The sequence below is a fragment of the Callorhinus ursinus genome, unplaced genomic scaffold (assembly GCF_003265705.2).
Source record: "Callorhinus ursinus isolate GAN/ISIS: 27379988/994484 unplaced genomic scaffold, GSC_fseal_2.0 scaffold8, whole genome shotgun sequence".
NCBI classification, from domain to species: domain Eukaryota; kingdom Metazoa; phylum Chordata; class Mammalia; order Carnivora; family Otariidae; genus Callorhinus; species Callorhinus ursinus.
The window spans coordinates 29,781,651-29,798,221 of record NW_027397070.1 but is presented as its reverse complement, the minus strand read 5'-3'; the positions used below and the strand labels follow the sequence as shown (position 1 = coordinate 29,798,221).

Below are 16,571 nucleotides of genomic sequence, written 5' to 3'. Positions count from 1 at the left end.
TAAATGAATGCTGAGAAGATAACTAGAATTCTACAGATGGGTACTGAATGTATACATTAGGACATGATTGAGCAAGTCAAAATATCAATGGCTTAAACAAGATAGAAGTTCTCTCTCTGTCTCGAACTTGGCAGTACAGGATTGGTACAGCAGCTCTGTTCCATAAAGTCCTTGGGACCCAGAAGTCTCCTTCTAGCTCACCACCCTGGTGACATGTCTAGGGTACAGCCCTAATTTTCATTATCCAAGGGAGGATCTCTGCTCCAGGGAGCAAGATGGAGGAAGTGACAAAGAAGGGGCAAAGGAACACATTTGAAACAAGAATGTACTTTATTCTGGGTGACCATTTTCCTGGCTAACCATTCCACTACCGTGGAATGAGGGGAAAATAAATATTGGGGCCAAGCACTCTCTGCTACTCTGAAGAAATAAGATCTGTTAGAGTTAACTGAATGATCTCAGGCTACATGACTAATAATAAATTATTTGGGAAAGTAGTTATCCATGTGTAATCTGGCAAACAGGAAAGGGGTGAGAAGAGAAAAAAATCCCAATTCAGAGGATTGAAATAGTGAAAACGAAACAATAAATTACGCATTAAAAGAACTGTGTTTACACCCCATTTTGGCCACCTAATAGTTGTACAATCTTCAACACATTGCATAACCTTTATAAGACTGTGATGTTATCTATAAAATGGAGATAAAACCAACTACTTCACAGAGCTGGAAAAAGATGAACTGAAATAATAGTTGTTAAGTGCCTTGTGAGCAATAATGCTCATTCAGATAAAACATTGTTATTAATTATAATGAAGCTTACAATAACATGGCTAATATTGTAGAAACACATTTATTGAGTTAAAAATGAGATGTGAGACTTTCATTAGCTTTTTAAGAACACTTTTTAAACACAACAAACTGATTTTTGTGGTTAATTGATTTTTTAAAAATTCTCACTGTTTTTTTTCCCTTGCCAGGCAGGTCTTCTTTAACAAATTGTTAGATGTGCACCCAGAAAGTAGTTGAGCAAATATTCCCACTGTGCCATAACAAACTCCTAAACACAAAGACAGAAATTTCACATAAAAATTCTAGTTATAATATTTATGGCATTACTTTCTACAATAAAATAAATTTTTCAAAATCATAATAAATTATACACATGGAGTCTCAAATTTCATATATACTCTTTTGCATAAAGAATGGAAATGAGTTTTAAAAAAGTATCTCATCTGCTTGGATGATGCAATGTATAAGTTATAATGGGAAGAGCAATGGAGCTGGCCAATTGAGAAAGTCCTCATTTCTACCACACAGTAGCCTCAATGGGGAGGGGTAGGAGGGTGGGTGTCTTCATCTGCAAGGCAACCATTAGGTTAGGGGATTGTTTACATATAAGAAGATGAAGTAAGTATATTGAGATCATGGGAGCCAGACTTCTCACGGCCAATTATCAATGTGGAAAGGAAGAAAACTAGACCTGAAAGAAGTCATCCCCTAGTAACAATGAGCACATCTACACCCAGATGGTAACTTCTGAATATCATTCTCTACCAAAAGGATCCAGAATTCCTTGAAGAAATAGTACAATTTAGATTCGGGACAGGGAAAGTACAATATGTTCCTGGAACATCTTGTTGAGTATGAAAGTAAGGAAGTACTCAAAGAACAATGAGTACATGTTAGATGGACAAGGGCCAGATTGAAGCACTCCCATTAGCTAAATCTGGGGTAATTTAAACATAAAATGAGAAATGATCACAACAAATTATGGCCCATTGAATAAAATAGGAATCCATGGATCCATCTTGATATAAATGTATGTGAATAAATAGAGAAAAATAGAAAGCTTTACCTTATAGTCCAATGCCCACTAATGACTGTAGAATGAATGGTGGACTTAGAATATCACCATTTGTTAGCCATTATAGTAGTAACTGATACAGAGAAGAACCAACAATGGACACCAAAACTGTGAGTGAAAATGTGATGAGAAAAAGATATTAATAAAATATCAAAGTAGCTCTCCACAAAATACATATTAACTCATTAATAAGTATGTGATACTTATTAATTTTACAATTAATTTTACATCTTACCAAAGTGAGGGAAGTCAACACTGATAGAAATGGGACAAATTAACATTTGTTAATTTGCTTCCTGATGATACACTGAGAAGAAGATAGCATCATGTCTACGGTATTCCTCCCAATGAACAACCTGAATCTAATCAGAATAAGTATAAAGTAAACTCAAGTTGAGAACATTCTGCAAAGTAACTAGCCTATTATCTTCCAAAAAAGTCAATGTCATGAGAGACATGGAAAAACTGAGGAACTGCTCCAAAGAGACTAAAGACATGTAACAACTAAATACAACACATGATCCTCTATTAGATCCTGCATTAGAAAGGAAAGAGTGATCATATGGTATATTATTAGCAAAATTTGAATGCAGCCAATGGATTGGATGGTAGTATTGTAACAATTTTAATTTTTTTATTTTAATGATTTTACCAATTTCTTGATTTTAATGATTTTACTATATACTATACAAAATAATTGAGAGAGAAGAAGAGAGAGAAAGAATGATAAGACAAATATGATAAAATGTTAATAACCAATTAGAGAATCTGGGTAAAGGGTAAACTAAAATCCTTTGTATTGTTCTTGCAATTTTCTGTAAGGTTGGAATCATTTTTAAAAGAGTATTTTTGGGGTGCCTGGGTGGCTCAGTCAGTTAAGCATCTGCCTTCGGCTCAGCTCATGATCCCAGAATCCTGGGATCGAGCCCCACATCGGGCTCCCTGCACAGCAGGGAGCCTGCTTCTCCCTCTCCTTCTGCCTGCTGCTCCCCCTGCTTGTGTGCGCTCTCTCTCTCTGTCAAACAAATAAAATCTTTAAAAATAAATAAATAAGTGTATTTTGAAAAAGCATAATGTATAATATAAAAATAATCAAATTTCAGTTCATTGAAGATTATAGTCAGCATCTAAAAAGTGACAACATAGTGTTTGGATCTTCTCAAATCCCTGCATATAAACAAAGAAATTGGAAAGCAAAATAAAAAACACATGGATAACATTTACAACAAGACGAGACAGTAAGGTGTCTCCACAAACCACAAAATATAAGCAGGTGGAAGAAAATCACTAACAACCACAAGGCCATGATACTAGAGTTTATGCAAGGCAGAAGAGAGGGAATCATTGGGATATTTGATGGACCTGCGAACAGAAGAATCCCAAAGAGAAACAGATATTTACTAGAAAGCACACTGGGTCAATCTGAAAATGACAACTGTAACTAGAGGGGTTTTGCCTATTCCAATAACAGATAAGTGCGTGGGGTCCCTGGTAAGACCCAAAGGGGTAGGAACAGTCTTGTCCCTATGAATTCGCAATACTCACCAGCCAAAGCTCCCTTCCAGGACATAGCTCTGAGAAGAAACCCCTGGCCATGTAATAAAAATTGATCAGGGCAGGGACAACATAGAAATAAAGAGAAGATCCATATCAAAAGTGGTTGAGGGAGGGAAAAAGTGGTTGAAGGAAATGGTCAGAAAATCTCAGAAAGAGGGGTACCTGGGTGGATCGGTCAGGTAAGTTGCTGCCTTCTGCTCAGGTCATGATCTCGGAGTCCCGGGATCGAGCCCTGAGTTGGGCTTTCTGTTCAGCAGAGAGTCTGCTTCTCCCTCTCCCTCTGTGCTCTTGCTCTCTCACTCTCACTCTCTCACCCTTGCTCTATCTCAAGTAAACAAATAAAATCTTAAAAATAAAAAAAGAAAATCTCCCCAAAAAAATAAAAATTAAAAATTAAAAAAAAAGAAAATCTCAGAAAGCAAGCAGTCCTATTTTTTAAACATTACACAAAAACATGAAGTAGTGTCACTGTCAAGTTTTAAAAAGTTTTCTGAACCAAGCCTCCTGCAGAAAGTTCAGGAAAACTAATTTTACTTAAGAACAAGCAATAGAGAATTATCAAGGTCAAATTCCAAAGTTACTACCTGCCCTCCCCAAAAATAAGTAAAATAAGGAGAATAACATCCCTACAAAGAAACAAAAGCACACCAGAAAAATATACTCAAGAAACAGATAAAAATTGTAGTATTTAAATACGAATTTTAATAAATAACACAAGACATGAGAAAACAACATAAATCAGAATTAGAAAAATTCATAAATTAGGTAATAATTCTCAAAGGAGAATTTGAAAAGAAAAAATCATTTTAGAAATAAATGCTAAACGGGGGGATGGGGGGATGGGTTAGCCTGGTGATGGGTATTAAAGAGGGCACGCTCTGCGTGGAGCACTGGGTGTTATGCACAAACAATGAATCATGGAACACTACATCAAAAACTAATGATGTGGGGCGCCTGGGTGGCTCAGTTGGTTAAGCGACTGCCTTCGGCTCAGGTCATGATCCTGGAGTCCCGGGATCGGGTCCAGGATCGAGTCCCGCATCGGGCTCCCTGCTCGGGAGGGAGTCTGCTTCTCCTTCTGACCGTATCCCCTCTCATGTGCTCTCTCTCTCTCTCATTCTCTCTCTCAAATAAATAAATAAAATCTTAAAAAAAAAAACTAATGATGTAATGTATGGTGATTAACATAACAATAAAAATTTAAAAAAAGAAATAAATGCTAAACTAGGAGAAATAAGAGCAAAAACACACTCACACACATGCTGACAAATAATGCCTTCGGAGAAATAAAAGATGAAAGGGACAATTTTAAAACTAAAAACAATTAGGAGACTAAAAAGGGATTTAAAAGTTCACAATATGGAAGATTGTCAAAGAAGATCAACATGCCGACAAAGGGGGTCCAAAGAAGTAACCCAACAGAAATGAACAAAACAAATACTGTGTTTCAAGACAAGTTTTCTGACATAAAAAAAGACTTGAAATTAATATCAAAATAGCATTCTGCATACCTGAGAATATTTATCAGAACCACCAAGACCAAGATATATTCTGCTAAAATTACTGGACTTTAAAGAAAATACTATTTTTGGTACTGAAGCAAAAAGAGCATGTTACTTATGAAGGAGAAGTAACTAGGTTGTCCTCAAACTTTTCAACAGCAGACATTATGCCAGAAGACAACTGAGGAGGGGCTGTTTTCATGAGATTCAGAAAAATAAATTATTAGCGAAACACTTTATATCCTGCAAAACTGACCTGCAAGTATAAAAGGTACAAATTATTTTTGGTAGACCTCAAAAAATAGTGTTCCTCTGTGCTCTTCCTAAGAAATTGAATAGAGTGAGTTTCAGCCAACCAAAACGACTACAGAGCTATTAATATAAGGACAAGAGGTCATTAGTAAGTATATAGTTGTGTTCAGAACTAAGACAAGATAACAGTTAAACAGGAGGGAGATGAGCATGTAAATGGCTAGATGATCTGACAGTGTACATCATACATGGCATGATACAAATATGCCACAACCATTTTTAAAATGGGGGGAGAATGGAGATAGCAAATACAAATTTTAATTTTTTTTTTAGTAATTGGTGGTGATATTAGTAATATTAACCATCAGTAGTAGTATTAGTACTGTAATCCTGGGACGTTGTTGGTGTCATATGGAAAGAAGTAAATGAGAAATATGGAATATTCTAACTATCATTCCCTGTTACCTTGAGAAACAGGGTTGTTGGTGTGAAAGACAGGAGATAAAGATATAACACAAAGGAGGTTAAGTAAAAACCTTGTAGTTCTGAATGTAAAACAGAAATATTAGTATGAACTCATCAGGTAATATATATATCCACTGCCACTAAAGAGGCTTAGAAACAGCAACTGCATTGTGATCTTGAAATATTTCCCGTTGAAAGAGATCAGGGGTCCTTGGAAAAATGGCTGATTCCAGGAACTGAGGTCTGGAGGGAAAATGGAATATCTTGACATATCAGCTATCAAGAAAGCTATAAAAAATACTATTAGGATCATGTCCAAGGAAGCAATTTGAAGAGTACCCACAGCCAAAGATGGGACAGTTGGAGCTTCAATAAAGATAAGAATTGCAATGGATTGAAATCCCTCAAATACGTTTAAGTCCTTGAGTTCACTGTAATAGTTTGAAAATCTAAATTTGTGAAAGATGACAGGGAGTCAATTTGTTGCATCAAAAACTGGGGAAGGGTGCCTGGGTGGCACAGTTGGTTGACGGTTGGACTCTTGGTTTCAGCTCAGGTCATGATCTCAGGGTTGTGAGATTGAGCCCCGCCTTGGGTTCTGTGCTCAGTGTGGAGTCTGCTTGAGATTCTCTCTCTCCCACTCCCTCTGCCCCTCTGCCCTGTTCTCTCTCTCTCTCTCTCTCAAATAAATCTTTTTAAAAACCCGGGGAGGGGCACCTGGGTGGCTCAGTTGGTTAAGCTACTGCCTTCGGCTCAGGTCATGATCCTGGAGTCCCGGGATTGAGTCCCACATCGGGCTCCCTGCTCAGCAGGGAGTCTGCTTCTCCCTCTGACCCTCCCCCCTCTCATGTGCTCTCTCTCCATCTCTCATTCTCACTCTCTCAAATAAATAAATGAATTAAATCTTAAAAAAAAAAACCTGGGGAAATAAAAGGGAAAAACTCAAACATTATTCCTGCCTTTTCTGTAATAAACTGTTTCATTGGGTAACCAAAAAGATGAAGGAATGCATCTTATTATACAACTGTTCAAGGTAATACATGAATGCAAAATCGTAGAAATAGAATATCATTTTTTGCAAGCTTCAATTAATAAAGTTAAATATTGAGTATCAATGGCTGCTAACATGAAAAAGAAAAAAAATGAGTGAGAAGCAGACTTCTGAAAAAAGAACACTTTTTTCTTTTTTCAGAAAAGCAAAAGAAATCACATCTAAACCTGATGAAACCTCTGGATCCACCTGCCAATTTCTAAGAAACACAAAAGACACAGGACCATGTTAAACTATATCATGAGGGTACACTCAGCAAAACCCAGACTGTGAGATATTCTATGTGTCAGAATGAGTTCTACAACAGAGAAAGTATAAGGAAAAGAAAGGGTAGAGGAGAATCTGGAGATTAAAGGAAATGTAAAAAAGTAAAAGGTCCTTTCTTTTCAACAGGCAAGACTAAACTGTAGTGTAAGGAAATGTAAGAGAGTGATTGCTATGAGTCAGGATCGTGGTTACTTGGGAGGAAGAGGGGTGGCTGTGAATTGTCTGGGGCTTTTGGGGTGCTTCTGAGATGGCTGGAAAAGTTCTGTTTCTTGACATGGGTTGTGGCTACAAGGGTATTCACTGTACAATTATTCACTAAATTCTACATTTATTTTGTTTAGTTTCCTGTTTCCATATGTTTCTATTTATTTTGTTAATTTAAAAGTTTTGGGGGCACCTGGGTGGCTCAGTAGGTTAAGCGTCTGCCGTCGGCTCAGGTCATGATCCCAGGGTCCTGGGATCGAGCTCCGCATCGGGCTCCCTGCTCCGCGGGAAGGCTACTTCTCCCTCTCCCACTCCCCCTGCTTGTGTTCCATCTCTCGCTGTCTCTCTCTCTCTGTCAAATAAATAAAATCTTAAAAAAAAATAAAAGTTTTGAAAAGTTATAGTGGTTTAGAGAGATAAATCAACCTGGAAATGGTAAGAAAAAAAGTATGTGCAATAGGCCCTTATTATAATAGAGTTTATTATTATTATGTTTTTAAGCTAGTGCAGGTCCATTTATGTCTTCCAATATGTAACCATATAAAATAAGAACTACAACTAATACAAAATTATAGAACATATATAAAAACAAAACAACACAAAGAGCTCTTACAGTTTGGTATTTTTTAAAACTAGCTTCTTTGGAATATTAATTCCACAAGAGGTTAATAGGTGCTATCCCAAAAATGAAAAAAAGAAAGAAAGAAAAGTTTAAATGGTCAAGTCAGGAAAATAGTGTTAAGCAGAAATTTTTATTGTCTAATATCTTTGGGGCTTTAATAAATGTGTATAATTTCAAGCATTAAGAAGAGGTTATTGTTGCATTATTTTCCAAACTTATTTGACCATTGTGGTTTTTTTCTTTTCTAAAAACACAAATATAGCAACTTTATTAAGTAGAGTTATTCCTATCTCTAATAGCAGCGAATAAAGGATGTTATTGTTTTATAATGTCCTCTGCTAAATGAGATCAGGAACTTAGTTCTATTTATAACTCTACCCCCAGTACATAAAACAGTACTTGAAGTAGGCATTCAAGAACTACTTGATGAATGAATGAATGATTTCTCAATGTGGAAAGCATATAAGATTAAAGATATTTTTGTTAGAAAATCAAAGTCAAATTCATTTGTAGATTTTGTAGAAAATCAAACAGTAATGACCTGATTAATAAAGAGCATCTGCTGTTATCTTGGTGGTTTAATGTGAATCGTTCACATTATTGCATTTCCACCAATAGATCTGCAGGGACGATTACTTAAAGAAAGCTGTAATAGCCAAGTGCTTAGTTCTATTACTTTTATGAATAACATAAATTAACCGCATTTAGAATTCACCTAAACTTTCATTTTATTGTCCAAACACTTGCCTTTGTACCTTACAGATCTGGGGAGGCAATAAACATCATGGTTAATTAAGATCACAGGCTTTGGAGTTATACAGTAACACCCCATTCTACTTACTTCCTTCTATTCTTTCAGGAGGAAATTTTAATACCATAACATACCATGACATCATGCTAGAAAAGGAACCAGAGATCATCAGTTGAATTAACATGTGAGCCAGAGTCTCTGCCACACCGATTGTGTTTCCACGATATACCAGTCTTCCATTTATTTCAGTTTGGCATTTTGACAGAAAAAATGATCTCATCAGCACAGCCTTGAACTAAAATTAGAGGAGTATTTTTCATTTCCAGTGCTATCTCTGATAGGCCCTATTACCATGGGAAAATGATTTAACTTAATTGCATTTATTTTTTCATCTATAGCAATGATAAAATTCTGATCTTTGGGGAAGCAGATGATAAAAAAATTTTTATCTCAGCATACTAAGGAAGCAACAGGGTGTGGTGGCAAGTGTGGCAGGCTGAAGAAAATTTGGACTCTAGTTCTGATATGTCACTAGATGACTAGGTAGTCTTGTACACATTACTTAATCTCTGGGGGTTAGAATCTAGCTGCTAAATGATCTCTAGGATCCTTTCCAACTTTTAAAGTAAGTCTAAGATTCTAATCATTACTATAGGGATTACTATTGTGCAAGTCTAAAACTTTTCAATAAATTATTCCTTCTATTGCCTTATGCTGGAGTCTTTCAGGGGGCCAACAACTACCATCCCTATCTCATGCCCTAATTCTGAATCAACTGAGGATATAGAGTATAAGGCATTAGGGACTGGTGGGAGGCAAAGTATTACCTTCAAATATTTTTATTTTTACTTTCATTTATTTTTTAAAGATTTATTTATGTATTTTAGAGAGAGTGAGTACAAGAGCGGATGGAGGGGCAGAAAGAGAATCTTCAAGCAGACTCCCCGCTGAGTACAGAGCCAGCTGTGGGGCCTGATTCCACATCCATGAGATCCATGACCTAAGTCGAAACCGAGAGACAGTTGCTCAACAGACTGAGCCACCTAGGTGCCCTGTATTTTATTTTTTTAAGTCAGCTCTACACCAAACATGGGACTTGAACTCATGACCCAAGATCAAGAGTCGTAAGATCCACCAACTGAGCCAGCAAAGTATCACCTTTATTATTAATAAAGACTACAGTGGATAATATGGCATATACCTGTGAGCAGGTGGATTCCATAAAACTGAACCCCACTGAGAAGATAGTCTCACCTCTCTAGGCCCAGATACTGGGCTATCCCAGACTGCTCCACCTTCCCCTCTGGGAAAGCGTGAGTTCCCCAGAGAAAGTTTTTTGTCAGTGTCTTCTACTAGGCTGAGAAGTTCCCTTTGATTCCTGGTTTATTGATTGCTTTTAGAATAAATCAGTGAATTCTATCAAATGCTTTCCCTGCATCTTTTGAAACAGTTATGTGGTTTTGCCCTTTATTCTATTAATAATATGTTTATCTCAGGTATTAAAGTGACCTTGCATTTCTGGGAGAAAGCTCTCTTGGTCATGGTATATAATTCTTTTTTATGTTGCTAGATTCAGTTTGCTAGTATTTTGTTAGGATTTTTTTTTTAAGATTTTATTTATTTATTTGACAGAGACACAGCGAGAGAGGGAACACAAGCAGGGGGAGCGGGAGAGGGAGAAGCAGGTTTCCCGCTGAGCAGGGAGCCCGATGTGGGGCTCGAACCCAGGACCCTGGGATCATGACCTGAGCCGAAGGCAGACGCTTAACGACTGAGCCACCCAGGCACCCCTTTGTTAATATTTTTACATGTATACTCATTAGAGATACTATTTTCTAGTTCTGTTTTCTCGTGATGTCTTTGGTTCTGGCATGCTAACACTGGCCTTAAGTTGCAAAGTGTTCCCTCCTCTTCCATGTTTTAGAAGAGTTTGTGCAGAATCAGTATTAATTTTTCTTTAAACGTTTGAGAGAGTTCACCAGTGAAGCCAACTTGGCCTGGACTAAGCCCTAAGCCCTCTTATAAAAGCCTTCCAATTGATTTAAGTAAGGGCTACCCAGGATAATCTCCCTTTTGATTAACTTAAGGTCAACTCATTAGGGATTTTAATTACAATGACAAAAATCTCTTTACAGTAGCACCTAAAGTATGTTGGATCGAAAAACTGGGAGAAGATATGTGTATGCTACAAAATGGCTGCTACCTCCCTTCCCTCCTCCAATTCTTGCAAGAGACGATCTCTTGTCATCCACTCTAACAGGAAGCATACTAGAATGGAAATTCTGGGGGCTGAAGTTCAGCCTAGTCAAGTTGACATATCACAAAGCCGTCAGTTTCTAAAGCCGTAACTTCAGCAGAATCATCAAGAACTCATTACAAATACAGATTTTTGTTTGGACCACATTGAAACCTGCTGAACTAAAATCTCTAGAACCGTTTTTTGTTTTTTTTTTTTTAAGTTTATAGAGTATTTTGATGGAGCCAATGCATGGACTAATATTTGAGAATCACTGATTAATAATAAGTATAATAACACAAGTAATTACTAATATATACTTAATCCATACTATGTGCCCATGCACCAGGATGAGCACTTTATATCAATAATCTCATTTAATCTTCCCAACTGCCCTTCAGTATAGGTACTATTATCATTCACATTTTATATATGAGGGAACTGGTATTTACACAGGTCAAGTTATGTGCTCAAGGTCACACAGTTGAACTTGAGCTCACAAACCAGGTGAACAACTTTTCAGTCACTAGCTCTAACCATCAATTAACATACAGAGGACTGAGGAACATGTGAAATGATACCATGGGAATTCAATTTAAAAAAATCCAGGACGTGGGAAATTCTGTAAGAAAATGACTTGGGTTTTTTCAATAATTAAATTTTAAAGAATAAAACACAGAAAGAAAAGAGATTTGTAGATCGGTACTGTCCCATAATACTGTGTACAATGGTGGAAATGTTCTATATCAGCACTCTCCATGTGGCTATTTGCAACTGAGGAACTGAATTTTTAATTTTATTCACTTTTAATTAATTTATGTTTAAATTTAGTCACACATGGCTAGTGGCTACCATATCAAATTTCAGGACAATTGTAGATTAGACTAAAAAGATCAGCCAAATGCTAGATGGAGACTTATGTAGATCCTGAGTCAAACAAAATAACTCTAAAAAAGTTTTATGAGATAATTGGGAAAATAGACACTGACTAGATATTTGTTAATTTTTAAATATGATGATTTTACAGTCATGTTAAAAAAATAATTTAAACATTTTTGGGGTTCCTGGCTGGCTCAGTCAGAAGAGCATGTGACTCTTGATCTCAGGGTTGAGAGTTCAAGGCCTATGCTGGGTGCAGAGATTACTTAAATGAATAAATAAATAAAAACTTTAAAAAATAACTTACCTTTTAGAGACATGTACTTAAATATTTAAGGATGGAAATGATATACCTGGAATTTGTTTTTCACAATTCCTTTTAGGAATGGGGGAGCACCTACTAGAGTATAGATGAACATCCTTGACCATGAGTGGATGATTGTTGAAGTTGAGTCATAGGTAAATGAGGGTACAAGCCTTCTCTCAGTCTTTGAATACATTTGAAATTTTCAATAATTAAAAGTTTTTTGTTTTATTTTTTTTTAAAGATTTTATTTATTTATTAGAAAGCAAGTGAGAGAGAAACAGCATGAGAGGAGAGAGAGTCAGAGGGAGAAGCAGGCTCCCCACTGAGCTGGGAGCCCCATGTGGGACTTGATCCCAGGCCTCCGGGATCATGACCTGAGCCGAAGGCAGTTGCTTAACCAACTGAGCCACCCCGGCGCCCTAAATAGAAGTTTTTAAAAGATATTTTTGTGATGCTTGTCCCACGTATTATCTCATCTAATCATGGTAACTGTCTTGTGAGGTAACTGGAATGATTCTATTTACAGATGAAGAATCAGAGAGATTAGGTAACATGCCAGAAGTTACACGGCTAGTTAGAAGCCTAGACTCAAATCCAAGCAATATACCTCCACACCCCATGTTATTCTATCACCCCATACTCTGTATGACAAGCTGTAAAATCATCAGGGGTTGTTTAATGGACAGTAAAGCAAGAAGGATCAGAGAAACAGATTAAATATTTCTGCTCTCATTCAGAATGATAAATTTATAGCATGTGCTTCTCTAGGAAGAGATTAATACCAAGCACCAGCTGCTAGGGGCTCCTAGAGAGTGTGGAGAGATGCATACTACAGGACAGGATTGATTTGTATGTTCCAGATGTGAAAGTGAGGATCTATTGACTTTTCCCTGTATACCACTAAAGATGATAATACAAGCAGCTTAAGGCATTCGATGCATTGACTGAAATTGCTCTTCTCAGGATTCAAAGGTTATGTTACACTCCTTTTCCTTCGAAAAACAGTTAATATGCACCAAAAAAAAATTACTCAGGGTAGTTTCTGAAACAGGGACAAGTAATTAATTCAATTTGTGTCTTAATACATATGGTGTAATATTAAATGATTGTCTTTTTTTAATTTTTTTTTTAATTTGAGAGAGAGAGAGCAAGAGAGAGAGCACAAGCCAGGGGGAGAGGCAAAGGGAGAAGCAGACTCCCCAACGAGCAGGGAGCCCAACTGGGGACTCGATCCCTGGACCCTGGAATCACAACCTGAGCCGAAGGCAGACACTCAACCGACTGAGCCACCCACATGCCCTGATTTTTGTTTTTGATCCCTAATGACTTCCTAAAAGGCCTTGTGCCTATTTGATGTGATAGGATAGTACACTTAGGTTTCATACACAGAAGATCCCACAGCAGGTTCACAGCTCAGCCAATGCTTCTAGCCAACATTGTCTCTCCTTGACAGTTATAATGCAGTGAAGTATCTTTCTTAAGATAATAAATTAACCACTTGGCATCTAGTAGGAACTACAAACAAGAGACATTACTATACCAGTTGTTGCTCTTTGAATCCAGATCTTTGGTCTAGGCTTCACGACTTATAGAGTAGTATTCTATGGTCGTAGTCACTCAGCAACTGAATGACTAATTACAGGTAACTTCATCTCCTCCGAAAAGATTTTTAAAATGTTTGACTAGTTCTGTAAGAATATAATAAAGGGGACAAAAGACAGGGGGCTAATAATGATGGAGTCTGAGCAATCAGAAAAAAAAAGTTATTAAAGTCAATCTTGCAACAAACTAAGTGTCCTATAGAATGTTATTCCAAGCTGTGACAACAGTTGCCTTAAGGAACTTGGGCCTTCTTGCTCCCAAGCAACTGCTGTAAACCCAACATCCCTATCATCTAAAGCAATGGCCCTTTTCCAAGTTTATCCATTTCTTTTTTTTTTTTTTAAGATTTTATTTATTTATTTGAGAGAGAGAGAGAATGAGAGACAGAGGGAGAAGCAAACTCCCTGCTGAGCAGGGAGCCCATTGTGGGACTCAATCCCGGGACTCCAGGATCATGACCTGAGCCGAAGGCAGCCGCTTAACCAACTGAGCCACCCAGGCGCGGGAGACAGAGAAAGAGTGAGAGAGAGAGAGTGAGAGAGAGAGAGAGTGAGAGAGAGAGAGAGAGAGAGAACGAACAGGGTGAGGGGCAGAAGGAGAAGCAGACTCCACTGAGCAGGGAGCCTGATGCGGGACTCGATCCTGGGACTCCAGGATCATGACCTGGGCCGAAGGTAGGTGCCCCAACTGACTGAGCCACCCAGGTGCCCGAGTTTACCCATTTCACTTGAGAGCTGACGTAGATGGAAGGTAGGAGTCAGGAATCAGGGAGTCTGATGGTAGGTGAATGGCAGGCACAGATTTATGAAAAGTGAGCTCCAATAATTAAATAACCAAAGGTAATAACAAATGGGAGATACTATAACATAATTGTCATCATCCCAGCACCTTGGAGTTTGCTGTGGAGAGAATAGGATTATGACTACGTCACCGTTAAGAGCCTGAGAAGTCTTTGTAAACTAGGGATGTCTTTCCCTGTGTCTTGAGTGAAGACTTATTTGAGTTCTTTAAACTCTCATTAAAAACCTAGACTTTGCCACTCTCTAAAAATTGTGAAATATTAAAAAACAAAATGAGGGGTGCCTGGCTGGCTTAGTTGGTGGAGCATGCAGCTCTTGATCTCAGGGTTGTGAGTTTGAGCCCCACATTGGGTGTAGAGATGACTTAAAAATTCTTAAAAAGTTAAAAAAATAAAAATAAATTTAAAAAAATGACTTCGCTTATGCAGAATTTAAACTTTCCTAAAGTAGTTGGGCTCTTTTCAAAAAAAAAAAATTCACATATAATTAGAGGAATGTACATCTTGAGGCAAGAATTTTCCATTTAGGGACATTTAGATGGTGAAAGAAAAATATCCCCACACATCCAGAGATAGTATCAAAAACTATTGTTAGACTTTAACTGTTATGAAATAATATGTTTTATAAAAAAGATTGAATGTGTAAAATTAGAAAATGCCTCTGATTGTTCCAGAAGTAAAAATATCAGTTTATGTCAAAAAGCCATTCCTGATTTACCACACCTGCCAAATTCCTTGTTCACTCTGTAATTTATTGCTTATTTATACATGACAGCTCGGCAGATGTCACATCTGGTTATCCTACTGGTTTGGAGTTTTCATTTATTTTTAACTGAAATGGTATAAGAAAGTTTAATGCCCTGGATAAGCTTACATGGCAAAAATTTTTTAGCCTGAACTTTGTTATATCTAGGACTTCCCTGAAACTTTAAGATTTGATCTGATAAAGAAGAGAAAGTGAATACTATTCAGAAGAAGTAGGACGAGTAAGATTGGGGAAGAGAAACATCAATCCTGGAACCCTCCAGATTAACTATTCACCCTGGACTGATACAGTTATTAATACTGCATTACATAACCCAGCTCTGTGCAGTGAGGGTAAACCTCTCAATGAAAAAATGTCTACCTATTACACACAGTGATCGGCAGTTTCCCAATCACAATTTTATTGAAATTACATAACTTTACTGTTAGCCCCTCTTACTATTTGGCAGGCAAAGCGTTGTATGATCTGGATAGAATCACGCTCCGGGATTACTATGTTCCTGGACTATTAGTGCTCTTCTTTTTCAGCTTCATCATTATGGAACAAAATGAACAGCACCACTGTATTTGCAAGTTAAGCTGCAATAACCATTTACTGCCAAAGCTAAACATAACCCCAAAACCCTCTCAACACACATCCCACACAGAGGCCGTAAGGCAAGAGTTTGATAAATTATGCTATTACTCAAATTCATACAACTCCAAAACAAAAATACCAGAGACAGAAAAGGATATGAGAATCCTCATAAGAGGAACCTTCATTTACTGCTGGGGAAAGTATAAATTGTAGGATATACCATTTTGAAGAGCAATTTGGCAACATGCATCTAAGAGATGTGCAGGACTCACAGTCGAGCAATGTCTCTCTTAGATACACTACAGAAATTCTCGACATGTGCACAAGAAGATATGTTGAATGCATTATTTTTACTAGAGGAAATCAAGGGAGTAATCTATATGTTTATTAATTTTAAAATAGAAAGACAAATTCATGAAAGGGAATAGTATACAGCAGTTAAAATGAAAAATTCAATCTATATGTATCAACATGGATAAATTTGGAAGTCATTCTGGAATAACCATGGCAAATTGCAGAATGATATGTACAGTATGATGTGATTTATAGAAACTTTGCAATTTTACAAAATTATAGACATTTTCTAAAGAATAGAGATCTGTAAAAAAAAATGTAAAGCCATAGAAGTATACTGTTTAAGGTGTTTGTCAAAATCACAGGTGACTCCCTTCTTTATTTTTTTTTTTAAAGATTTTATTTATTTGACAGAGAGAGAGACAGCGAGAGAGGGAACACAAGCAGGGAGAGTGGGAGAGGGAGAAGCAGGCTTCCCGCAGAGCAGGGAGCCTGATGCGGGGTTCGATCCTAGGACCCTGGGATCTAGACCTAAGCCGAAGGCAGACGCTTAACGACCTAGCCACCCAGGCGCC

At 37.3% G+C, this 16,571-nt stretch overlaps 1 protein-coding gene across 1 annotated transcript in view; it reads left to right on the top strand.

Annotated features, from left to right (window-relative positions):
* Positions 1–16,571, top strand: part of DLGAP5 (DLG associated protein 5) — a 109,397-nt gene that overhangs the window by 21,252 nt on the left and 71,574 nt on the right. The window lies entirely within an intron of this gene.